At 39.7% G+C, this 27110-nt stretch overlaps 1 protein-coding gene across 8 annotated transcripts in view; it reads left to right on the top strand.

Annotated features, from left to right (window-relative positions):
• The window catches only part of DLG2 (discs large MAGUK scaffold protein 2), a gene marked incomplete at both ends in the record, with an annotated part of 882996 nt that overhangs the window by 793495 nt on the left and 62391 nt on the right, over positions 1-27110 (top strand). The window lies entirely within an intron of this gene.

Genomic DNA, 27110 nt, shown 5'->3' with positions numbered 1-27110 from the left:
CTTACTAAAATAGCATAGCATTTTCAATTGAGATATATAAAAGAAGTTCTACTGAATGAAGTGAGGTAAAATATAATATGGGAATAATGTGTTAAATGTAGGACTAAAAATAGTTGGCTGAAAGCAATTAAAACACACACCTAAGCAGTGTATATGCCACAGGAAAGCAGTCAAAAATCAGTTTTTCAGAAGAAATTATGTAGCTCTTTGACATGATCTTTTATCTGTGCATAAACTGATGTTTCTTCTTTTCATTATTTTTTTTCTTTACTCCAGTCTGTCTTTAGACCTTTCAATGAATAGTCCTCAGGAATTTCCTGATTATTTTTTTTCTTGAGTATTACCTGTTCCTTTTGTTTTATGAACCCTATATCTCTGTTTGAGATGTTATCTCTGTTTGGTCTAGACAATAGAGTAGTGAGGTGGGTTGCAAACTGGCTTAAGGAGAGAAGCCAGAGAGTGGTAGTCAATGGTGCGGAGTCTAGTTGGAGGCCAGTATCTAGCGGAGTGCCTCAGGGGTCAGTACTGGGGCCAGTATTATTCAATATATTCATTAAAGATTTGGACGAGGGAATTGAGTGTACTATCAGCAAGTTTGCTGATGACACTAAGCTGGGAGGAGTGGCTGACACGCCAGAAGGCTGTGCTGCCATCCAGAGAGCTGGACAGGCTGGAGAGTTGGGCGGGGAATAACCTAATGAAATTTAACAAGGAAAAGTGTAGAGTCCTGCATCTGGGCAGGAACAACCCCAGGTTCCAGTATAGGTTGGGAAATTACATATTAGAGAGCAGTGTAGGGGAAAGAGACCTAGGGGTCCTGGTGGACAGCAGGATGACCATGAGCCAGCACTGGGCCCTTGTGGCCAGGAAGGCCAATGGCATCCTGGGGTGTATTAGAAGGGGGGTGGTTAGTAGATCAAGAGAGGTTCTCCTGTGCCACAAGGATGGAGCCAGGCTCTTCTCAGTGGCAACCAATGATAGGACAAGGGGTAATGGGATCAAGCTGGAACACAAGAGGTTCCACTTAAATTTGAGAAGAAACTTCTTCTCAGTGAAGGTGACAGACACTGGAACAGGCTGCCCAGGGGGGTTGTGGAGTCTCCTTCTCTGGAGACGTTGAAAACCCGCCTGGACATGTTCCTGTGCGACCTCACCCAGGCGTTCCTGCTCCAGCAGGGGGATTGGACTAGATGATCTTTTGAGGTCCCTTCAATCCCAAACATACTGTGATACTGTGATACTGTGTTATCAGAAAGTCCACGACATTAAAGGCAAAGAAAGTATTATAAGTCTTCAGGGGAGGACAGAGCAGTAGGAAATGCTATTAACACTTTTGGGAGTCCACATTCTCTTTGTCACTAAATCTCTCCAATGAGAAAAAAGAAATAGAGAAAGAAGAGCAGAAAGTGAGAGAATGGATGTGAAATATAATAAATTTTATTATCCATTATTCATTTGTTGATGAAGGTGAATTAACTTAATTTGAATTAAATAACTGAAGTGAGAGGCTGAAAAAAAATTCTTCTATTATCCTTTTTAATTAATTGGAATTCAGCCATCAGCTCATGATTAATGAGGAAAGAAAACAAACCCATCATCAGCTAAATAATGTGCTATATACATACACAGGGGATTTTCAGCATTTCTTATGCAAATTCTTATCTTCCTTTTTGTCTTTTGGCTCAAGGTTTTAAAATCTGCTCCTGTAAGATTATGTATTTGGTTGCATTGAAATAGGTACGTGCTTTGCTTTGTCCTTCTAGGTTCATATCCCCAGTCAAATTTTTCAGTCAACATGAGGTGACCATCAATACTCTTGGGAAGTGCCAGATCATGTTATTTAACCCACAGACTAGGGAACATGACAGCCATTTGAAGAGCTAAGTACAGTCCTTTACAAAGTTTGGTGAATGCAAACAGCCATTGAAACTATAAAATCGCCAAGTTTGGAGGAAGCTGGGAGCTTAAGCAGGGCAAAGGACTTTTTCCTGTTATTTTACTATATTTCTCCTGAGCTTAAGGCACTTGTGCTATATTTCTGAGGGTAGAAGTAGATACGTCAGTAATTGCTACTAGAAGTACAAATAAAAGGATTTCAAGGAATGATCTGGCATCCAATTACTGCCTTCTTACAGTCTGCTGTTGATTTACAGTTGAAAAATAATTAGATAAGCTTGGAATAAACAGCCACGGCACCTTTTAATCTTTATTCAAACCAGACAGCTTCTGAAATAATATCTATAATTAAAACTTCCAGTCGTCCAAAGCCACAAACAGGCACTGTGGAAGTGCATCACTCTGTGGGAATAACTCAAAAGCTTTACACACACACCCAGCTCTTTCATTGCCACTTCATTGTTTAAAATCTGTTCGATACCATTGGTGAACAAAAATCACTGCACATAACCATGGCTACTTGTTGCCCTGGATAAAGGGGACTGGTTGAGCTTACTGAAATGCAGATATTTCAACTTTCAAATATATCAGCACAATGTGAATCATACAGTTAGTTATAAAGGTGGGAAACCAGAGCTGGGACAGGGCTGGATCCAGCTGTGATTTCAGAAGTGGTTCTGCAGCTGTGTCTCCTCCAGCTGCCCAGGGGGAACATTACAGTGGGAAGTGCAAGCAGGGGCAGATCCTCATCCCAGTAAGATGAGGAAGTTTAAGATCAGTCTTTATGTTCCATCCTGTGTCTCACAGATTGTAAAAACTGTGCACAGTGCAAACAGGTACCTCTTAGTCCACTGTATTTTTGTCTTCTAGCTGGAATAAGTGCCAAGCATTTCACAGCTTTGATAGGTGCTGTATGAACATAAAGCCTTGTGTGTTAAAAATGAGTGTGCTCTAGTTCATTTTCTTTCGAACCACAAGCAACAGAATTTGAAGATTTGCCATCGCAATTTGGCAGCAGATGAGAGGAAGTCAAGGTTGAGGTACTTTGGGTTGTTTACTCTGATTTCCAGCACAATGAGTTCTCCATTAGGCGTTAGATACCTCTTTACACTTTTCCTAAATTTCTTAGAAATCAGCATGATGTCATATCAGTTAGAGAGACTTTGATTTTCAACAAATCGCTGAAATTCGCACTAGGGAACTTTGCTGGGTTACGGCTGAAGTTTGGCTGAGGTAGTTTGTGAAGGCTGAATCTGGCATCAGGGACTGATTTTATGTAGTGTCTTACAGCCACCATTCAGTCTCTCTGTCTATTCTGAGGCAGTGAGTCCCTGTAGGCCAGTGAACATCAAGTCAAGGCTCCATGGGCATAATTCTCCTGGGAGAGCTGCACAGCAGGTTGCAATGCAGTCTGCAATCCACATGAGAAATGCAGCTCTTGGAGACATCCTGGTAGTGAAATCTGAACAAGTGAGAACATCAGACCAGGTGATGGAAACCTCTATGTAGATCTGGAAGGAGAAATGTGATAAAGATCAGGATTTTTCAGAAGGAGGTACTGAGGGAACCAGAGAGAAAAGGTATGAAATGGTCATATCTAAATACTCCTTGCAAGGAGAGGGAATTTATATATACATGCATATAGATAAATCCAAATAGATATATGTTGGTGTTAAATATACACTATATCCACATGTACATTGCAAACATCTTCACTTAAGCTAGTTGCTTAGTATTTCTCTCGAGTCAGTGGAGCGCACTTGGCACTTCCAGAGTACAATTCATCTCATCCAGAAGTAGACATCTGAAATTGCTCAGGCGAACTGTGCCCTAAAAATGTCTATTTCTCACAGTTGAGTGGAAGGAGCCTCAGGTGATTAGCTGAGATGTAAACATCTATGTTGGAGACACTTAAAGTTGTGTGACCTGAATCCCACAGAATGTCTTTCTCTGTTGCTCACACGCACACACAGAGTGTGCATACACATATCTCGGAGAAGCTGTAAATCAGGCTCTCTGGCTGTCGTCTCTACTGTGAATATGTGTTTCCGTAAGACATTGCGATGTAGCTTTGAAAGACTGCCAGTCCTATTTAAATAGATGGTTTTTTTTCCCCCGTATTCTTATTCCCCAGGATTCCTTCTAAATTAATTTGCCACTTTTGTTAGCACTATTGAGGGTCCGCACATATTCAGTGCATGATCATCAGGCTGGATGAGTTTATGACTCAAGCTGCGGGATCATTCCTTTCAAGCTTCAAAGCACTGTAGGTCAATCTAGGTTTCTGGAGGGGGAATGTGAGTGAGCTTGGCACCTGGGCATTACTGTCTGGTTTTGATGGGGAAATAGCTAGAGTGTACATTACTGTGCCTGTACTTTAATGGCATGATAGAAACTATTTGAATTCTTTCAACAGTAAGTGGAGGAAAATGGAATTTTAGTACAGTTTGTTTGATTACCTCTGATTATTCCTAGTCAATTGAATGGTCCAAAATATAGCACAAAAGGAAAACATGCATTCAGAAAATCTGTGCTAAATGGTATAATAAAGAAAGCTCAGATTTATTATAGTGTTTAGCAGACATGTTTGGAAATGGTCAGATAGGTACCGACACAGCTTGCACTTGTGAAATGGGCTTTTGCACTTCAAATGCCACTTCAGACTTGAAAATTGAAACCTGCTCAGGGCATTACTCATTTCATGTGTCCTGGTTAAGTATGATTTTCTGAATATTCAGTTGCTACTTTTTAGCTGTTCTTTTTCTGAGTATAGAGTCTTCTCCAGGTTCTGCTGGCACCAGTGTTCTCACCGGCTTCAGTTAGAGCTGCTCAGATTCAGAATTAAGGAAATAATGCAAATATTTGGTTTTCAAAGCAAAGAGGGTCACTCTGTGTGCTTGAGAGACCTTTTTCCCCAGGTGGATGTTCAGTATAATCTAATAACTATTCATTCAAGTCTTTATTAATTATCAGAGACAGTGAGGAACAGAGAACGATGAGGGATATACTGTAATACAAGAATCACCTAACACAATGGGCAATAAATCCAGTAGTTATTATTTATTATTTTGAAATTCATTTTTAGAGCAAAAATCTCGGGCTCACAAAGCCTGTGATTATCTGTAAAATGAGGAAGGAAAATGAGACCAACTCTTTTCTTTGGCAATAAAAATACAACGTTTTCTTATGAAAGTCAGACTCTTTATATGCTTGGAGGATCTTTTTTGGGGGGATTTCCAAAAAGTATCATCTTCCTCATGCTGCTACACTAATTGCTGTCTAACTGATAAATGTAAAAAATCAGCTAAATATTGAAGAGCAAGGAATATCTGGAGAGGGCCTGGGGTTTTTTTTGAGGTGGCCTCTCACTGATGTCAGTGGAAGCTGTGAGCTTTTCACACTGTTTTTGTATTATGCCTATGAAGTTTTCATAGATCCTTAGCTGAAGTGCCTTAACTGAGACACACAGCAGTGTTGTCACTCTCAGCTGAAAGATGGATGTGAGAATTATTAATCTTGCAGTATTCACAATTCAAAGGCCCCTAGGCTTATACTTTGATGGCATTTTGGTACTAAAGAAAATACCCTGAAATGTGATGCTGTAAATATACCAAGATGCCTCATCTATATCCGAGGACTGGTAAAATCGATATATTTGATATATAGCCAGTTGAAACTATTAGCCACCTCACAAGCTACTACAATTTTTCATAACGCTTTCTGTGTTTCTTATTCATCTGATACTTTTTTGCCGTGTTGATACTAATGAACAGTTAATGAAAAATGAGGTTAGTTTGCAATTTTTAATAAGATTTCACAGACAAAGAAGAAGCAGTTAATGGAGAGTGAAAACTGAACACATAAACACATCAGTCAAAACAGTCTCATTTCTGCTTCTGACACCAGCTTTCTCCTTCACATCTTCATGTTTATCAGATCTGTAAGTCTTAGGTACCTGCTATGAAATGAGTCCAACTGATTCTTTCCTGAGACATGGTCGGATGCGTTGTCAGCTGCAGCATGAACCAACAGCCCAGCAAGGTTTTTAGCATGGGATGTTTCTGCAGTTGTGCTGAAAAGGGACAAAAAGCAAATGTATTTCCATCTGGTTGTGGCCTTGCAAATCATTTAATACTTTGTGTTAAAGATTAAGAGCTAACATACGCAATAATGAGCACCTCAAAGGACAGAGCCCTGTGTGAATAAACCACAGCCTACAGTAATCTCAGATAACAAGCTCAGCCTATAGAACATAAAGGAGCTTCTTATCAAAGCCAGTCTTGTCTAATTCATCTTATATTTACATTATCAATAAAACTTATTAGATATGAAATAACTGGCTGAGACCTGAAATCATGCCCTCAGTGCTGAATTATTAATGCCTGCAGAAACAGCTTTTCTATTAACAGCTTCAGTAGGAGTAAGTAGTGCATACTTCTGGCCATTTTTCTTATTGTTCTGTTTCATAAGTTATTGAAATAATGTCCCAGAACAGGTAATGTGCTTGACATGTGATGTCTGCTCTAAAGAAGCAGCACACCTTTTTCTTTTCTTAAGAGATGCTTTAATAGCTTTTCATTGCACTTATGTTCTGCTTTCCAGTTCCCTAGTGGGACTGCCTACTTTCTGATTCGGAGACTCATTCGGCAGGAAAGCGTCAACCAGAATAATTTCCAAGCCAGAAGATGATGATGATGAAGAACTTGGCCATGTGTGGGAATAGGATTTGTTTGAGATTTCTATAACCAAGACAGTCACAGTTTCAGACAGCCTCATTTCAAAGCAGAGACTAAGAACACGATCCGTCGGCATGAGGGGGGAAGAGAAAATAAAGATAAACCATGGCTTAAAATGGTTGAAAGTGAGTCAGCAAAACATGCATTTAAGCTGTGTCTGTTCTATGTGAAAAAGCAGTCTTATCCAACAAACAGTGTCTTATGATGTTTCCATGTCAACAGCTATAATAGGACACCATCAGTTTGTGCAGTTCTGAACTGGAAAAGTACAAGACATTAAGTTAGACCGTGAACACAGAGGAGAAAACATATTTAAATAAAGCTTCTGAGAATACAGTCAAAAGATAGAAATGTAAATATTTACATTGTCACAGTGCAAGCTAGCAGAGGCTCTTAGCATAGTGGCCAACATGAAAGAAAGAGATAAGACTGCTTGGGCCTTATTAAAGAGTTTTCTACCTGAAATATCTCTCCGTGAAGAGAGGTCCTGAGAGCTTGGGTTGTTCAACCTGGAGAAAAGAAGACTTGGGGGGATCTTATAGCAGCCTTCCAGTATCTAACAGGGACCTACAAGAAAGATAGAGGGACTTTTACAAGGGCCTGTATTGATAAGACAAGAGATAAGGGATATAAACTGAAAGAGGGGAGAGTTAGGTTAGATATAATGAAAAAATTCTTCCCCTGAGCGTGGTGAGGCCCTGGAACAGGCTGCCCAGAGAAGCTGTGGATGCCCCATCCCTGGAAGTGTTCAAGGCCAGGTTGGACAGGGCTTTGAGCAACCTGGTCTAGTGGAAGGTGTCCCTGCCCATGAGAGAGGGTTTGGAACTGGATGATCTTTAATGACCCTTCCAACACAAACCATTCTATGATTCTATGAAATCTTATCTGGAAAAGTTATAATGACGTTCTGTAGAACAGGCTCTCCCAATTTGCTGCACTGGGCCAAAGCTGAGAACATTGTTGAAAGGGGACATAACCTTGCTGAAAAGGGCAGTGAGAATTCCCATTAGAAATGTCTTCCAATAAAGATAAATGAGGAGGATCTTCTGTCTCACTGCAAAGGAAGTCCATCTATGAGAAGGGAACTCCACCAAGTTAGTTGATGAGGCTATGTGAGACTAGTAGGCTTTGCTAATCCTTTTATTTCTTATTAAAAATGAAAATGACTGTACTAACTCTACAATGAGCCTGGGGAGGATGTGGTGAACTGCCTACCAGAGTTGGAGATCATAAGGAGCTCCTCAGAAACTCCATTTGACCATTCCCTGCCACCTCACGCTTGTAACAGGGAACAAAGTCCTGAAACAGAAAGACCAGGTCCTCCCAGGCCTCATTGCCATTGTGTTAAATAGATCCTGGTTTAGACGTGGCTCGTTTGCCGAGTTTGCTGTGAGCGGTGGTTGTGTAGTGCTGGTCAAAAGGAGAAGCTCGTGTCCAAGGGACGTCCCAGCAGGCTGTTGTGCCAGTGTAGGGCTTGCACCACTTGCCCTGTCTCTGTCCTTCTCACACACCAGCCTCAGCAGGTGGGATTTGACCCTCTCTGAATGTGCCTCATATCCAGAGAAAATGAAGCAAAAAAACCATTTCAGAGATAAGTGCATCTCTATGTGTCCATAAATATGTGTGTGTGTATACATCTGCATTCTGCCATGTCTCTAACTTCTCTTGTGAAGACTCTGATTGTTGGTCACACTTCTCTTGCAAGTACTTACTCTAATTGCTTCATGTACAAATATAGCAAACAAAAGAAAAGTAATAACAGAGATGTCTGGTGAAGAATTTGCCAGATGTTCCTCACTAAATAGGAACTGTAATAATGAAACGTTCAGCCACTTTCCATAAATTCTATTTCTTTTTCTTAAGCTTTTCAGTTGACCTTGCAGGCAACCTCATTCCTTCACCCAGTAGATTGTGCTGCTATAATTATCAACACACCTGCTAGCACCACACAATACCTGCTGCTGTACAAACCACTGCTTACAGAGGAGGCAACAGCGTGTTGCTATTTCTGCTCCTACATCTTTCTCCTAGATGTTCAAAAGGGTCCTGGCATAGTGGGAAGAAGCTGAAAGCTTTGTGAAAAATTAGGACAGAGGTGATTGCTTGATGGAATACAAGGATTTTTTTTTATTTATTTAATTTTTTTTATTCTTATTTCTAACTACTTAGATTTTAGTTATGCCAGGTTGGAATAGTTTTTACCTTGGCATGCTGCTAATTATATGTGTTCTCTCCATTTCCAAGAAGGATCAATATTCCTTTCTTTCTGGAAGCCAAAAAGGTCTGTAATTTCCCTTTTAAAAAGCACTATCTCTGCAGACATGCTTTCTCTTCTTGATGTCCTTGAGACCTTTTAGAAACCAGGTATAGATTGCAGTGACTGACTGTTGTAATTACTCCTTTCTGCAGAGACCATAAGACAATTTCTACAGATAAGTATCATAGGTTATCAATCACATAATGGAATCCCAGCCTAATGGCCATCAAGCGGTCTTCTGCCACTTTCTCGCAGATGGTTCAAGGTACAAAGCCACAGTTCAGTCCTTTTGGTTGTTCCCCTTTGTAACCAGCCAGTCAGATTTTGTTTGTCTCTCAAGATTCGTGTTGCTGAGAATACTGCAAAAAAATATTCTTGTACCAGAATCGAAGTTTAGGTTAGAAATTTTATGGTTTCTTCAAGTATTTTGGTACAAAGAAACAAATATCTATATGAAATCATCTTGACAACAGATTAACTGAGACTAAACAGCGTCAAAAACCTTTTCAGTAGGACTGCAGGAAACATGGCAGAAGCAATGACGTTTCTAACGTGGTTTGCAGGTTCAAAATGCAATTACCCTTTCAGTACAAGCATTGAAAGTGATTTTGTCCTTTCTATACTGGCAGTCGGAGCATTGCCACATCCATGGAGAGCTATTGCGACAAGAAGGCTCTGCAGCAGGGAGAAACTGCGAATGTCATGCCCTGTGAGGTGCCATGGAAAGTACACTCGCTCTCTGAGTTACTCTGCCCCGGTGTTTCATCCAGATGTGACATTACAGGCAGATTTTTATGACATCGATTTATTCTTAATTTAATAGCAGATTTATCATGTTATTAAATAACTTATATTTTCATACTATATATTGTTGTTTAGCACTCTAGTGTCTGGTCATGATTTCACAACTGCCCTTCTTTGCAGAAAAAAAAAAAAATACGAGCAACAGTGGTATTAGTATGGTCAGAACTAGGTTCTAAAGCCTCTTCTAGAGTTGTGAGGAACGACATGATTTCAGTGCACAGCACTTCTTCAGATCTGATACCCATGGGTTTCGTTCAGTCTTTACCCTGGTTTCGAGTCAGAACCATGAAATGTTCCAAGACTAAAAGATCAGAATTCTTCCTTCATCACTGACATTTGTGTGGGAATTCATATTGTGAAGTTTAGCAGATCTTTCAGCAAAACTGACCTGGACCTGAATTTTTTTGTTAAGTCTCTGGAAACCTAATAATCTACTTATACTTTAATAATTAATTAGAGTAGCAGTAAGAAAAAACAAAATACTGATTAATAGAAGTGGACTGTCCTGTATGAAAAACAGTGTGGTCAGCAGGACAAGGGCAGTGATCCTTCCCCTGTACTCTGCATTGGTGAGGCCAAACCTGGAGTGTTGTGTTCAGTTCTGGGCCCCTCAGTTCAGGAAAGACATTGAAGTGCTGGAGCGGGTCCAGAGAAGAGCAACAAGACTGGGGAAGGGACCTGAACACAAGACCTATGGGGAGAGGCTGAGGGAGCTGGGGTTGTTTAGTCTGGAGAAGAGGAGGCTTAGAGGTGACCTCATCACTCTCTAGAACTACCTGAAGGGAAGTTGTAGCCAGGTGGGGATTGATCTCTTCTCCCGGGCAGTCAGCAATAGGACAAGGGGCCATGGGCTTCAACTCTGGCAGGGGAAATTTAGGCTGGATATTAGAAAGAAATTATTTCTGGAGAGAGTCATCAGGCATTGGAATGGCTGCCCAGGGAGGTGCTGGACTCACCATCCCTGGAGGTTTTTAAACTGAGATTGGACATGGCACTGTCAAGGGTTAAGATTGCGGGGTGACAATAAAACCCTGGCAGATGTATTGTTAACCCCCTCTTCCCCCCCCCACTTCCCCCTTTTGCCCCTCCCTCTCCCCCCTTCCACTCAGGACAGGCGATCGGGAGAGAAAAAGAAGGACAGAGAGAAGAGAGTTGGAAAAAATCAAAGATATTTTACTAATGCTACTAATAAGAATAGAGAAAATAATACAAAATATACAAAACCAATCTTGAAAGTCTCAGCAACTGCAGAACCAGCACCCAAAGTCCTGAATTAGAGTCCACAGCCAACCAGAGCTGGATTCAGTCTCTCACTAGGCCTCAGTTTGCAGGGACGACTAGCAAGGTCCTCTCCTAATGTCGGCCATAAGCAGAAGAGGGCGAGATCCTCGTGATCTCCCATTTTATATTAAGTGTTCACGTGAATGGGATGTTATACACCGTTGGTCAGTTGTTTCTTGTCGCCCCTCTCGCGAGATGTCCATCCATGCTTATCAATAAGTTTGCATTCCATTGCTAGGTTTTACCAAAACATGTGTCTGGTTCTCCAGGAAAATGCAGTCAATATGAAGGCTTTAGCTGACAGGAAAAATTCACTGAAAGAGAAACTTGTTTTTAACAAAACCAGGACAGGCACTTAGTGCCATGATCTAGTCAATGGACTGGAGTTGGACCAAGGGTTGGACTTGATGGTCTCTGAGGTCTTTTCCAACCCAGTCAATTCTGTGATTCTGTGACTCTCACACACTGCATCTCGGTTTCTGTGTTGGGCCCACTATTCAGCCAGTACTAATGGCTACTGCTAGAGATTCACAGCCCACATCTCCTTAGGAAGGTGCAGTAACCCCAGGCATCCAGCATAGGTTATAAACTTCCATGCACAACAGAAATTAAACCTGGAGGCCAGGTGAGTTTCCCTGGTTTCGTGGCAAATAACTGTTCTTTCCTGTAAATCTGATCTCATTCAGCAAATCCCTGAGAATTTACTTCAATATCTGAATGATATGCTGCTTGCTTACATAGGCAAATAAGTATGACTTGTTATTATAGCTACTGTGTTAATACAGACATATTTTATTTTCTTGATGCTTTCAGGATTGCATATTCTTAAATATTTTTTTCTAGTTTACTTTCATTCATATTGGGTTTTTGCTGCTCCGATCATAAAATGGCTAAACAGAACATTAGAAATACAGGGATTTTTTTCTAATTCCCTGTCCTCAGTAATCAATTTATCTGCTTTTGTCTGTTTGCTGTACAAGTGGTAGACAGTGATTCAGTTAGCAGCACTCACCTATAGGCTCTCTTTAAAACTATCGAAACTATTTTAAGAGTTCAGATAAAATTGAAGAGATAGTATTTCATTTAAGGGGGATTTCATCAGCTTTGACTGCAGGAAATCTGGAGAAAAAAATGTAAAAGAAATAACAATCAGCAGACAGGATATTCATCTCACTAAAGGTATGAAATAATAGGGAATTTGACTGAATTAATCGCTTGAAAATTATCCAACTGAATGCAAGGATCATTGCTGAATTTATAGCCTGTAAAAGATGAGGTTGTTTTCCTCTTAATAGAGTGTGAAAAAGTTCTATGGTAGCTGCTTCTTAAGGTCCTTGAGTTTCCCTTTTTCTGTATTAGCAAAGCCATCAGGCACTGGACAGACATAAGAATATATTCCCCTTTAACATGGACATTTTGCAGAAGGGTCAAAGTTTCCTTTTCCTAAACTTGTTAACTGCTATCATTTCCTTGCTTCAGTGCAGCAGGTCTTAATTTTCGTTAAGATGAGTGAAAGGAAAATCCTACTTGGTTTGTTGAGGTTTGAATTTTTAAGAAACAACACCTCAATTATACCCAGGTTTCAATTATGCTTTGTTAAGAAATTTTATAAAGTATTAAGTCTCTGCAGTTGCACTTTTAGTGTTCTATCTATGGAAATGCACTGCATATCCCGGTGCATTACTCTATCAGTTGCCCTGGGTTGTATTAATAAATACATTCCGGAGATATGGGGGACATCAGTTTGAAATGTCTTTTTATTATATTTTGTATGAGCAGACAGATCAGTACATGGAATAAGGGAATTATTCTGAAAGCGTTTATTAAACATTCGGTAATAATTATGTCTTCTACAAACAGCAGTAAAACCAATTTGCAGCCAGTATAACTAAAGGTAAATGTAGTGTGAGTCAAGGAGTCATATACTGTCATAACTCAATTAAAAATCTCAGCACTAACAAAAATTTTACTCTGAATTACTGTTTAGAAGTGTCCTGCCTGTTTAATGACCACAAAGAATTTTCCATCCTATCTGAGCTTTTTCTGGAAGAAAATAAGTTATATTATTGTGGAGTTGAGGAGCTCAGATTCTGCATTGATTTAAGACCTAAAAATACACAATTATATTGGCAGAGAGATATGGAGTGATGCTGAAGCACTGCAATGAGCTGTTTCTTCATTGTAGGACACCTGCTTAGAGTTATTTGAGATAAAATAGGTTTTGAATAAATCATGTGTGACTCTTTAAGTCTGAGAACTCTGAAGAGTCTGAGATCAAACTTTGTCTGAAATTTCTGAATTAGATGTGTGAAAAGAGTTTGGATTTTTTTATTATTATTATTATTGCAGCCAAAATGGAAAAGGAGACTCAACAGAGAGAGTTTTTCTAATGGGATCAGAAAAATATGTTTAATGCTTAAGTTTCAGGTCGATATGACCTAGGTCCTGGATGTAGTTATGATGTGTCATAAAGAAGAAAACCCCCACAGGTTTAAGAAAAGGACAAACCAGTTTCTCACTCCCTAATGTCATATTATTAAGGTCCTGGAACCACAAATAGTGAAGAAACCATGTTGACTCTAATAAATTCCAATGAAAACACAACGCCATACCCTTTCCTTTGAAAGCTCATCACATATCTGGCCTCTCATCCATTTATGATATGAGAGACAGAACAAACAAAAGTAAAACCCCATGGAGTTTTCAGTGCTATTATTTCTCTGCAGAGCTGGTCTGGAAATGAGCTGATTGTTGGAATCTGATCTGTCTCCACCCTTAATCTAGAGGTGTAGCCTTCTAAGTCAAGGACCTTGTCTTCTCAGCCAGCAAACAGGGAATATTTGTTGTAATTGTGTCTTTATTACATACCAAAAATGTTACACGCACAGGAAAGGCTCAGGATGTGGGCAAAAACACCACTTTTGCTCTTTTTGAGTATTGCTACAAAGTAGACTTGCTGACATTTAGGTCAAATGCTTCAGTAAGGTTCTCTTTGAGTGATATTTATACCAGAAGCGTTGCAATCTCTTGAAGTCAAATACCGGGGATGTTTTTCTTGCTGTGCTTTACCTCTGCTCACACTGAGTACACAATAATGGGATTTTATGGGGTAAAGACCATTAAAAAAATCAGCTCTGCAGACTGTTCTTGGAAGAATGAAGTACCAGCAGAAGTAATTTAGTCTAATTTAGTCTTTAGTAATTAGACTCAGTGAGGAATACTTGTTTGAAAATATAAATACTTTTTAAATAACCAAGATGGTCTGAGACTTAGAGATTCTGTATTTCTGTTCATTATTTTTTCACAGTGTGTGTACAGAATAATCCAATCATCCCCAATTACAAGAGTAATTGAAACTTTGTTTGATCTGATTAACTAATTTTAGGATTTATCTGCTGATTTGTTAGCATTTTTCACTGATAAAAGCAGCCACCTACTAGGCAGGCTAAAGTTTCCTCTGCCAATTTTTTGTTTGATATAGATTTCCCTAATGACTGATAATTGTGCTTGATAAAATAAAAAATTAGATGTTTATAGTTTTTAGTGGCTAAGCAATCATTCTCTGTAGAAGGCGACTGCTCTTTACATTTCTTGAAGGCCTATGAAATTGTACCTCATGCTTTAATGGACAAAGAGCATTTGCAGTTTGCCTTCTGTGTATTTGCAGTGTAAAATGGCAATATTTTGACAACTGTGATGACCTTATTCATCCTGCTTCTCATATGGGCAAGAAAATGTAATGTTAGAGAGATGTATTTACTGTTTCTGTTCCCATGTAGGCACCTGATGGGAATACCGTGTCTTCTGGGATAGAAATGGCTCCTATTCCCATTACATAAAGTTTAAATGCCTCCTGGAGCACAAGTCCCAAAAAGGGACATGGAATAAGGTGGTGGCTTCCCCCAGTGAGGAATGCACATTCTTGTGGACATTTTCTATATATTAAAGGACAGTAGATGGCTAAACCTCCCTGGAAAACTACCACATAGTCACCACTACAGACATCTAATCATGGACAGTCCTATGGTCAGGTCAATAGTCTTGGATTTAGAAAGCTGCAGTTTGTTTTCCTTCTCTACCAGGCCATTCCCATGACCCCCTGGGCATTTCGGGATTAGGCACAAGCAATAACCCTCCTGTGACTTTGCTGCCAAGACACATGGGTGGCTCATGCCTTGCTTGTCATCCTCCAGGACTCGTACAATAGTATCTGCCTAGTAGCTCAGTTTTTGAAAAATAAACTTCAAGTTGCATCTTTCTTTTACTCATGTTTTATCTGTTTTCTATACATTTAATCACGCTCTTCTGCAAGTTATTTTTATGCTTTAATTGGTTAACATATATGAAATATAGATATGAGCTGGAGAGATTAACATTTGTTCTGTTCTTACTCTATTCGTCTCTAAATGCTATATTTGGATGGTTCATGGTCTCCACATACTTCTCCATAGTATATGGCAGGTACCTTGCATAGATTTTCATTAGTCCTTTGATGAACTACAGGCATCTTGCTCATTAATTCATTATCTAAGAGCTCATCAGTCACACTTTTCACTTCTTCATTACTTCAATAACACAGCTATGGTCATTACATTTAACATTTCACAGCATTGCTTTTGCATCTATCTGGAACTTGTGAAGTGGGTGGGATTTTAGCTGTCTAGGACTCAGTCTGTAATGCACAAACCTAGAAGATGTTCATGGTGATTATAGTTACAGACAGCTATTAATTTGGGGGACTGAGTGAGAAGCAAATCATTGAGACTCCACTGTTCTCTACCCGTTCCCTAGGGCAGCATTTTGAAACTGTAGACCATCCCTTGATATAGATTTTCCCTCTTGCAGTCCAGTTGTGTATTCCAAATGAATTTCTCTAGATTAATTTGGACTGAGTCCTTGCTGGGTTTCAGAAAGCATACGATTACACTCCTCTAAAAGATTACTCCATTCATGTCCTCGCATCAATAGGCAAATAAAATGGTAGTTGAAAAAATACACCTTTATCAATGATACATTTTAGTGCTCTAAGAGTTCTGCTCAGTTGAATAACATCACAATTCACTTTGATACACAAACATACATCACAATAAATTCTCATCAATTACCTAATCTGGCCATTTTCTCAAATTTCATAAGGCATCAATTAAACCATATTCAAAGTATAATGAATGGTTTCTGCTTCCATTCTGTCTTCTTAAACAGATCACCTTCCTAATTAATTAAGTGGGAAGATGGAAACAGAAGAATTTTAACTACTTGAAAACTTATTTCTACATCTAGTGCAACCCTATAAATAGTGCTGTTTCGACAGCATTCCTTTCGGATTCACGTGAACTGGAAATGAATAAATGCTTAAATTGTAGCAAGTAGTGTGATAGTCCACATGTTCTAATATTCAGATTTTTTCAAGCTCTCCCAGATCTTTGTAATAACATAAATGTTTTCATTGGTCTCACATCACTCCTGCCTTATCCTATTCTCATCCTTTTCCTTATGCTATGCAGGCAGAAGATAATCACATTTTGTTTGGTAAACCTCTAGATTTTGTTTAGTAAAACTGAGGGATGAGCTGCACCTCTTAATCATAGGGAGCAAAGTAAGTGAGCTTTGAGATAATCCCATTTGGTGACAGCCTGTGAAGGAGGTTAATGCAATTCTTTATAGGACTTTCCCAGTATTTGGTTTATTATATTTGCAGTAAATACTGTTCTTTACCTCTTTTATCTCTCAAAGGAAAGCCTATGAGACTTCTTTCCACAGCACCATTTTAAAGTGATGCATTGATTTATTTTCATTGATCTCACTGTACAGTGTTTAAAGAATTGATGTTGCCATTCAGCAACATGGCACACTCTTGTTCTCCTTCACGTCAATAGGGGTGTTTCAAAAAGAGGGACCCGAGTTTAAATCACTATATCTTTGAAACTGGTTCCCTCTTTTTGAAACACTTTGTAAAATGGGTCAGACCTTGAACTGCCACTCTCCATTCTGAATAGTTTTTTCAGTGTCGCTCAAGGAGAAAAGACTTCTTGATCAAAGTAGAGAATGTAGCAGCCTGTATAAAGAACATTATTGCTGATTGATGGGTGGAGAAGCTTGGAACTGACTTTGTTAAAAGCATTTTCCAAGGTGGCTTGTAGGAGTAAGCAATCCTCAGGGATCGGGGAGAGGATGCAGAGGCAGTGAGAACAGCTGACTCCAGTATTACCTGTGGAACTGTTAAAATTCATGGAACTTTCAGGCCGCATTATGAGCTACAGGAACCAAGCTCTGGCACTGCAACATCTCATAAAACATGGTCTATAGAGGGTGATCCAAGGTGCCTAACTTAGTTACATAAATTCTGTGTACAGTAAATGGATGTGTTGAGCAGGGAATTCAGTTTTGCTGTGCTAAGCAGGGAGTTTGGCCAAATGCATCCTTAATGGAGCTTCCTTACAGAGCAGGGCAATGCCTTAAGGGGGGATTCAATCAGTGCGCCTTGGATTTAGCGTGGAGGAAAAACCAAATGTTGGAATATGTCTGAATTCTCACTCTTGCTGAAAGCCTTGGTTCAGTCTCTGTATTAGGTACCAACTCATCTGAGAATTCAAGACCAAAGTTGTACAAGTGAGGACAGGCACTTGAGTGTGTGCCTATTTAATGTCTGTTTAAAAAGTAAGAGGAAGAGGTAGTGGTGATGATGGTGTTCCTCACATTTTGCAGAACACCCTGGAAGGTGCATATCCCTTTTCCCTGCATTATTGCTCTTTCAGTCAAAACCAAGCTGGAATCACTGAAGACAGCCAGGATAGCTTCTTCACCACTGCATTCTCAGCCTCCAGTTGAGGGATGCCCACCAGCTTCTTTCTCCCAAACCTTAACCTTCCTGACCTCTTGATCACACTGCCCTTTCAAGGGAAGGATTAAAAATGTCCTTTCCACAAATGGCAACCTGGTGGTTAGGGCCCTTTATGAAAATGAGAGAGTTCTGACTTTTAATCCCTTCAGTCTGTTGAAGGAGCTGAATTTATATCTCACACTTCCTCAGTCAATGGTATGGCAAAATCTCTAATATCTAATTTTCTAACCCCTAGGCTACTAGAAGAAGGTAAATATCATAACTGCATTTTTGAATGTGAGTAGCCTTTCTTATTGTGTTTTTTTTTCTGTTTTCACTTTTGTATATATTAGTTAAGCATATTCAAAGCAAAATAACATTGAGCCCTTTAGGGTTTAGATGTAGTCTGGATATTTCTCTCCCTTAAACAGAAATTCCACAAACACTTGAATGAGAAAGACATCCAGCTTCTCATAAATATGTGAGAGCAATTCTAGCCTAAAACACTGGCTCTACTGAAAGGAGTAGGAGTTCTGACTTTTGACAGTAAGACCATGGTGCTTAAACTTCATCCAAGTCCATTTTACACATTAAAAGTCTGAATCTTATTCCCAGCTTTGAGTAACCTATCAGTCTCCAGAAAATTTCACCAAAAACTGCATTCAATACCCTTTTACCTTGCTGTACTTCAAGTGACTATAAAAGAGGTAAGATTAGAAATGGTTCAGATTTTCAGGATCGTCTGAAGCTTTCTGAATAGAGATCATCAAGCAAGTCCAAGGCAATTACAATCACAGCCATAGCTATATCTAAAACAAATCATATGCTAGTCTGGAATTTAGTGCTGCTGTAGAGGTCTCAGAGCTGCCATTTTCTCCCAAAGAGACCCTTAAACTAGCAGGCCATTTTAAAGACAATGTCAATGATTAGCAAAAAAAATATCATAGTTAATGTGGGAGCCACATTCGCATTAATGAATGCATTCCACTCCAAAATAAGAATTCCAGCTGCTGCAATGTGGTATGTTGGATATGGCTTTATGTCACCAAAACAATGATATGATTTCTAAAAATATGTTAATGTGGCAAAATTCTTTGGATATGACTATGTAATCCAGGTAATCTAGCAACCAGTTTGCACCTAGGGCCTTGATTGCTTACACTGTATTGCTAGTTTACTTCCAAGCTCTCTTTTGAAGAAAACTAACTAGTTCCTTTCAAGATCAAATGTGAATAGGTTGTTTTTAGGGGAGGTCACTCTGGAGATTTCTCTGGGAAGCGTGGATAAGACATCACTGGGTTTGATTCCCTTTGCATGACATGGTCTTGTAGACTTTTAGTCTAAGAGATCTGCACAGGCCCTCATGTTCAGGACACGCAACACGGTTTTGGTGTCATGGTTTAGAGCACAGTCTTTGTGGCCACAACACATTATGTTCCTTCAGCTGCTCTGAGGAGGAAGAGTACCACACTCAAAATAACTGTTTCTCGGGGCTGTAGGCTGTGACACAGGCTCAAAGCAGACATAAGCCCGAGGCTAAGGTGTGTGGATCTGATGTGCCAGAGGGGATTGCTCTTGGACAGTGAAGTTGCAAACCCTTGGGCAGTACTGAGCAGTCTCTGGTGCAGATATGTAAAACTGTGTAAATGTAACCTAATAATAAGGCATCTGCATCCTTTTATAATCAACTTCTTTTAGGAAAAGTGTCTAGAATCAAAAACAACTTTGAGACAAACGTCTCAGTGTAGAGGAAGACAGTAGGCATTGAAACAATATCTGGGGGTTGTGTTGATTCAGAAACCTAAGGGTATTTTTAGATAGATGTCACAGGTTATAAGAGCAGCTTGCCCCGCCTCAATACAATTATTTCACAAATTTCCTACACTTTCTGTTCAATCTCCTTGTCTTGTGAGGGTCAGTTTCATGGCATTTGCGGGAAAGATGTACTGTTGTTTCTAATCTTGCTTCTCTTTAAAATTCTGCAGACATTGCAAAAGACCCAGCAGCTGTTGCTTTAAAATGCAGATAAGTAGGACACTATGCAACTCGCGGGTGCCATCATTACAGACCCGTGTTACTGTTTTCTGACAGCTAGAAGTTAATCACTTCATTTTGTATCCTGTCAATCATCTAGCAAGACACAAGAACAAAGATATCTTTAGGGAATACATGACATCTTTTTTCTCTAAGGCATTTTTTGCATGAACATTGTGATGATATTTCTTTTATTTAGTTTATTATGAGGTGTAAGCATACGAAAGTATTTCTTGAAACAGTTATTTAGATGCTGCTGCTTCAGCATTTATTTAACATCCAATTTAATGGTTTATTTTCCCTAGAAATGCAAACATTGTTACTAATGAGATCTGAGAAACCATTTCCAGGAAAGTAGCCTTCTGTTCATATCTTTACCTAAAGGCAAAAGGACCTAGATTTATAGTGGGAGATTTTCCCTAAAAATGAGGAATATTTGGATTAACTGCAAAAAGAAATACGGTACTGTATTAGGACATTAGATATATTCAACAGTTTCGTTCCGACGGTGAACACAACCATCAAATTCAATTGGACCAAAGGTTCTTCCCACTCATTATTCTGTTTCAAACAATATCTGATAGCAGATCCTCTGAGACTATAAAAATAATCATTAGTATATTTTTCTTTTCTTTGGAAGAATTTTTTGAAGTCCATTTAAATCTTCAGACTCTACAACATCCACTGGTTAATTGCATACTCTATAATATCTTTTAGCAGTTAAATTACAATTTCCTCCATTTCTTGTACTGTGAGAACAGTGCACAAGTGTTCCTTATTCCCTCTTCCCTAAAATTCATCATTTCATTAACTTTTAGTATACTGTTTTCTTGGCCATCTTTTTTAAGGCTGAGAAGTCTTAGTCCATATAATCTGCCCCTGTGAGAAAAATTGCCCTTATTGGCCTCTCTGCTCCTTCTCTGCCTTTTCCAGGTCCTTTTCAGGATCGGGGGATCAGGACTGTCTGACGTAGAAGTGCATGGGTGTCTGTATCATGGTATAATACCAATGATATCTATTTGGTTCTTTTTTTCATTCCCCTAAATGCTAGGAACAAATTTGCTGTTTTCACTATTGCCAAGCACTGAATTCATGTTTTCCTCCAGCATTTCTTCCCTGGGGAGTAATTGCTTAGCTAGTGTATATCAGTGTGTATGTTTATCAAGGACTGATATTCTCCATGACTCGCTCTGCATTTATTGACATTGAATTTCATCAAGTATTTTATCATCCAGTCACCTGACATTTTTAAATCCTTTTGCAAGTCTTCTCAGTCAGTTTTTTGGGCTTGCTACACTTTATACCTCAGTGTCTTCAGTAAACATTATTGCCTTACTTTGCACCATCTTTTTTAGATCACTTATGCAAATTCTTCCATTGTGAAAATGAAATATCATTTGTTAACCGTTTTTTCCTATCCTTTAAACATGTACTAATCCTTCACTCCTAGACCACTGTATCTTTTAAATTTTATGATCTTTTGTTGAGGAAATCTTTCATAAGCTTTCTGGAAATCCTGGTCCATGGGTTCCCTGTTCTTCTAAAGTGGTTAACTATAGATCCACCTGTTACTCAAGTCAGATTCCATTTATTTGTGATCTGTCTTGAAAACACTGGCTCTGTATTTTCCACTTCCACACACTCGAGTCATTCATCTTGTCCTGGTAATTTATTACTATTCATTTTATTGATTTGTTATTAAACTTTGTCTACTGACACATCAAGTGCAAGACAGTTCCATTGATTTGACAGGTCTGAAAGGCTCTTCTGTGGGTTCATCCTTAAACACGTCCTGGAGTTGATTGTAAATAATTCATTTAGCTTTATCGCTATGGCCTTTTCTTCCTGAGGTTTCTTATTACACCCCAATGCCCTGTGTAATTGCCATCTAGTATCTGAATGCTGCACAGTCCTTACTGTAGTTATCCTCACTATTCTTCTTCATGGCAGGGAAATGCCATCCATCCTTCCTTTATAAAGAGAGAAGCTGCGTCCCAGAGACAGGCATTTGGTAAAGGACATTGAGTAATGAAACACTCAGGTTTGCAGTTCCTCAAAATTGTCCCCAGCTTTGAGTGCAGAACTCCCAAGGACTGATCTCAGTGCCTAAAAGGTATCAGCTTAGAGCAGGGAGAAGAATTAGGAGCCAAGGGTTGGATTCATGGCAGCAAGTACATTGGGAGTTGGGACACCTACAGTAACCAACTGAAAAAGGTGGAGATGAGTCTGAAGCTCTGACCCCTGCTGGGCTCTGTGATTCAGAGCTGGAAGGGACTCCTTGCTGCCAGCCTTATTTTGGTGGCCCCCTCCTGCTCTAGTGGGAGTTAAGTACCCCAGTTCCTCCAGGCTGGTTTTACATAGGCTCCAAACAAGCATTTGAGGGGGTAGAAGAGTCTGTCAAAGGTCCTGAAAATAATGTCTCAAGGCCAGGACAGCCTTTCTTTGTCCTGTTTTGCACCTTGGCTGTGACATTATTTGAAGGGGCACATCCTCTTCTCCTCTGTGTCCCTGCAGAGTCTGGCAATGCGTAGTCACACCTGCCCCAAGCATCTGCTGGTCTCGGAACAGCAAGTCTGGGCTTGGGCATAGGCTCACTTGGAGATTGAAAGCATAAACATCTCCATTGTCACATGCAGGACATCCCTCAGCCTGCGTAAAGGGAGGAACATTAATGCAAACGCTTAAAAACAAATCAAGAAAATTAAAAATCTCAACCCACCTCACTAAAGACCAGTAATGCAATGGGACTGATAAATTAGTGGCGGTAAATTATTACTACAGCTGCATGAGACACATGGGAGGATTTTCAGATGCGGCCTTGCAGTGTGGGACACTTGGAAAGAATTTTTGAAATTATTCCTCAGAGGCAGTCACATTCTGCAATGAGAGTTTGCTTAATAAATTACTTTCTGGCAAAGAAGATAGTGCCTACACCTGTTATTTAAAGGAAGATAACTGCTTGCTCTTAATTTCAGATAAGGATTTTAAGATACATATTTTGAGATCATAAGGCAAAAGAACCTTTGAAGATAAATTGATTTTTATACAGTCTATTTTTTAAGTCTTTTTTATTTATATTTATTTCATCACATTGTATCTTGTCCCGACTTGCTTGTTTACACAGAAAAACTGAAAGCCGTTCAACACAACATAAGCTCACTCTGTTTAGAGTCTTTCCATTAACTTGGTTCACTTTACAGAGCTTAATGACAGAACTGCAGTGATAAATCATAGCTGTGGAACAGAAATATTTCAGACTTTGCTAAACAAACAGATATTTCTTAGGCTGACGTTTGATGGGAAATGCTCAGTTAATGAGATAGAGACAGAAGGAAAGCTCTAAAAAGCATGTCATTTGCACTGCTAGACATTAGTTGTATTAAACAACTAAAAGGAGATCGATCCTATAAGACCAGAGGTAGGAATGGTAGAGCTGAACATGAGAGAAATGTTTGGATGTTGATGTAGTGAAATGGTTTACAGACAAGACATCTGGGAATCAGCTGCTGTGGTGTGGTCATCTGCAAAGTTAAGTCAGAAGGTGGTTTGAAACTCCTATTTACACTTGTTATTGCTGTTCAATGCAGCAGAGCACTTTATATACTATAGCAGCTTTGGGGTGGCTGAAGCAATCCTAATCATCAAACTCAAACTTCAATCAAAGAGACACAAGGTAACCCTGGTCAAACATCTCCTCATATAGCATTGTGATTGACATACACATGGAAACTGCACATCTCCATGGTAATTGTTCTTCCCTGGCCCCTGTGAGTTTTACCAGCTCCCTGAGATATCTGGCAGTCCATGGGCTGCTTGTGCAGGATCTTGGGAACTGGGAGGTGCTCTTTTTCTACTGAGTGACTGGTGAGAAGCATTACCTAAACACAAGGAAATCTATCAGCGAACTGAAGAGCTCAATCTGATTCTCCTTTTGTTGCAAGTTTTTGTACTTAGTCACCTGCAGGTATTTCAAGTGTTTGATTATTTTTCTATCTGGATTGCTTTGTTCATTTTTTTAAACACTGAAAAATTTTCATGTCCTTTCTCCTGTCGGCACTAATGCAAATCACGCAGGCAATTTGTTTCCCAACTTCTGTATTAATTTTCCTCTATAAAAGTGACATCAGTTTTGTTGTTCTGCTACCCTGCCTCAGAAAAAAAACATGCATCTAGCTAAGTGTCCTTTCTGTGACAGTAGTTAGTACCAGATGTTTAGGGAACATATAGGAGTGGGGCACATATGGTCTGATCCTCTCCTCACGATACATCACACCCTTCTCCAAAGACAGCATCCTCAGCCTCTAAATCACGTAGTAAATTACATTACTACTTTCATGTTAGAAGTAAACAAATATTAAGTTCTTAGAGCTTGCAAATGAGGCTATGAAATAGTAAAAAAGTCTAAGAATTGGTCCAGGCAAAAAAAAAATCTTGTTGATGAATATTTTGAACAAATGAAGTGGAAGAAAAACATCTCTTCAGAGACATCATTTGTTCATTCACTTTTCACTTTCTTGCTTATTTGTTTTTCCATTATTCCCTGGGATGACAGAGTAAAAAAAATAAAAATAAAAAAAATAAAAAAAACAACAACAACAACAAAAAACCTTACTTTTGGCTCTCTATTCTGTTATTCTGTAAGACTCAATTCATTTTAATGGCACAGTCTTTGTATAAGCAAATGCTAAATGACAGTGTCATTTACACTGCAGGCTTTTCTGACAAAATGTGTAGCTTCAGTAGATGCTTCCTTCTATTGAAATCAAAGAGATTTCACCCTTTATGTTTCATTTACCCATCACAGGCATTGATATGGCCACTTTACTGTATTCTCTGAGCATTTTACGATACTGTCCTTAAGTATTCTCATTTTACAAGTATGGAAACAGGACATTAAATTAAAGAAACATTCACACCACCTATATGAGCCTATTTTTCTCATTTAACTTAAGTGCTCTGAATTATTCCCTTCCCATGGGTACCTATATTTCTCCTTTACTCTCTAGCGAGTTTAGATTCATCTAATAATCTCTGCAGGGCACCTAATTTGTTTTCTCAACATATGAACAAAAGAAAGCCCTCCCTAATAGAAGCCCACAGTCACACCAGGGGTGTCTACAGCACTGGAAGATGGCTGAGCTGCCAGATACACTGTAGTTCCCAGATCACTGTCAGCCGTGCTGAGATACAGCTTTTATATGGCCATAATGCCTTTAAGAGTGGGTTAGTACTGGTCCAGAGTTATGGAGAACATCAATTAAACTTGTACGTAGCTTGAGCATCTCTGTACCATTCTCACACCAAGGAAGTTTTAAGCAATGTGTATTATTTGTACCCACCGCAGAAAGTGTTGTCTCTCAGACATCAAAGTCTAACTGTAATTTTACACAGCAAATACAATTAAAAATTCTTGATGTACCCAAAAGTGATTAGGCAAACTGGACATCCACAAATCCATGAGATCTGATGAGATGCACCCACGAGTGCTGAGATAGTTGGCAGATGTTATTGCTAAGCTGCTCTCCATTACCTTCGAGAGGTCGTGGAGAATAGGAGAAGTGCCTGAGGACTGGAAGAAAGCCAACATCACTCTAGCCTTCAACCAATCCCTGGGCAGCCTGTTCCAATACCTGACAACCTTTTCTAGAAAGATTTTCCTAATATCCAATCTCAGCCTCCCCTGGCTCAACTTTAGGCCATTTCCTCACGTCCCATCACTTGTCACTTGGGAGAAGAGGCCAACACCCTTCATCCTACAACCTTTCAGGCAGTTGCAGACAGTGATACGGTCTCCCCTCAGCCTCCTTTTCTCCAGGCTGAACAGCCCCAGGTCCCTCAGCTGCTCCCATCACACTTGTGCTCCAGACCCCTCACCAACTCCGTTCCCTTCTCTGAACTTGCTCCAGCACCTCAAGGTCTTTCCTGTAGTGAGGGACCCAAAACTGAACACAGGATTTGAGGTTTGGCCTCACCAGTGCCCAGTACAGGGGGACGGTCACTGCCCTGATCCTGCTGGCCACACTATTCCTTATACAAGCCAGGATGCTGTTGGCCTTGTTGGCCACCTGGGCACACTGCTGGCTCATGTTCAGCCACTGTTGCTCAACACCCCCAGGTCCTTTTCCTCCAGGCACTTTCCAGCCGCTCTTCCCCAGCCTGTAGCGCTGCCTGGGGTTGTTGTGACCCAAGTGCAGGACCCAGCACTTGGCCTTGTTGAACCTCATACAATTGGCCTCAGCCCAACGATCCAGCTGGTCCAGATCCCTCTGTATGGCCTTCCTACGCTCCAGCAGATCAACAATCCCACCCAACTTCACGTTGTCTGAGAACTTGCTGAGGGCGCACTTAAGCCACTGTAGTTAGAAAATTCTCATGGCAGGAGGAGGAAGAACACAGCTGATTTTTCTAGAAGATTTATTTTCAGGCTTTTTATTGTCATGAGACTCATTTTAAATGAAAGTATTAAAACGAAAGGTCCCACTTCTGTTGCCTAATGTCCTTGCTTAAATCCGGAGTTACACACAGAGCGAGGAAGTGTCATTATGGACAAAACCATCAAAACTCTGAGCTTCGTTTACGGTAGCAGAAAAAAATGGCTTATCCTATGTCCTAGCACCATCCAGAAGCAAGGAATCAAAGTGCTTCTGTTACCGTACCAAACCTTTGTCTTGTCAGCCTCAGAGCAGCTTAAGGCAAATTCTGTCAATCTTAAAGATGCTTAGAGTAATGTTTTCAAAGCGACTTAGCAATTCAAAGTCTAATCTTCATTGAAAGTCAACAAAACCTAGGCTCAAATGTTCTTAATTTACGTTTGAAAGCAGGATGCAGGAAATTCTGATGTTGCCCTTAATCCTGCTTTGAGCACATGAGGGTCGGGGATCCCGGGCACTAGGGTGTGGGTAACACAATGAAGTGAATGAGGAGCTGCAAGGTGCAGTGGGGGCTTAATTTCATGCTTAAAGGACAGAAGCTAAGGAGTTTAGCATCATCCTCTTGCAACTTTGTTTAATAAATACTAAAGTACATATTGCTCCCGTTAAATATCTTTGGTAATAGTGGTTGATCAGCACCTTTTTTCTTCAAAGTCCATTTCTAAAGAGGATTGACAACTACATAGAGATTGAAACCACCATTAAAAAGAAGAAACAATCACAATGTTTTGACATTGATGAGGTGACAGCAAAGACTGTTCTTTTTATTTGCCCTTTTTATTTGTTTATTTCTGCTTTTGCGTGCTCTGGTATCTTATTTTCAAGCTTTTCTCCATAAGAAGGCAAAGTGA

This window comes from Nesoenas mayeri, assembly GCF_963082525.1.
Source record: "Nesoenas mayeri genome assembly, chromosome: 1".
NCBI lineage: Eukaryota > Metazoa > Chordata > Aves > Columbiformes > Columbidae > Nesoenas > Nesoenas mayeri.
Note: the sequence above shows the minus strand (reverse complement) of the source record. Positions and strands in the feature narration are given on the sequence as shown.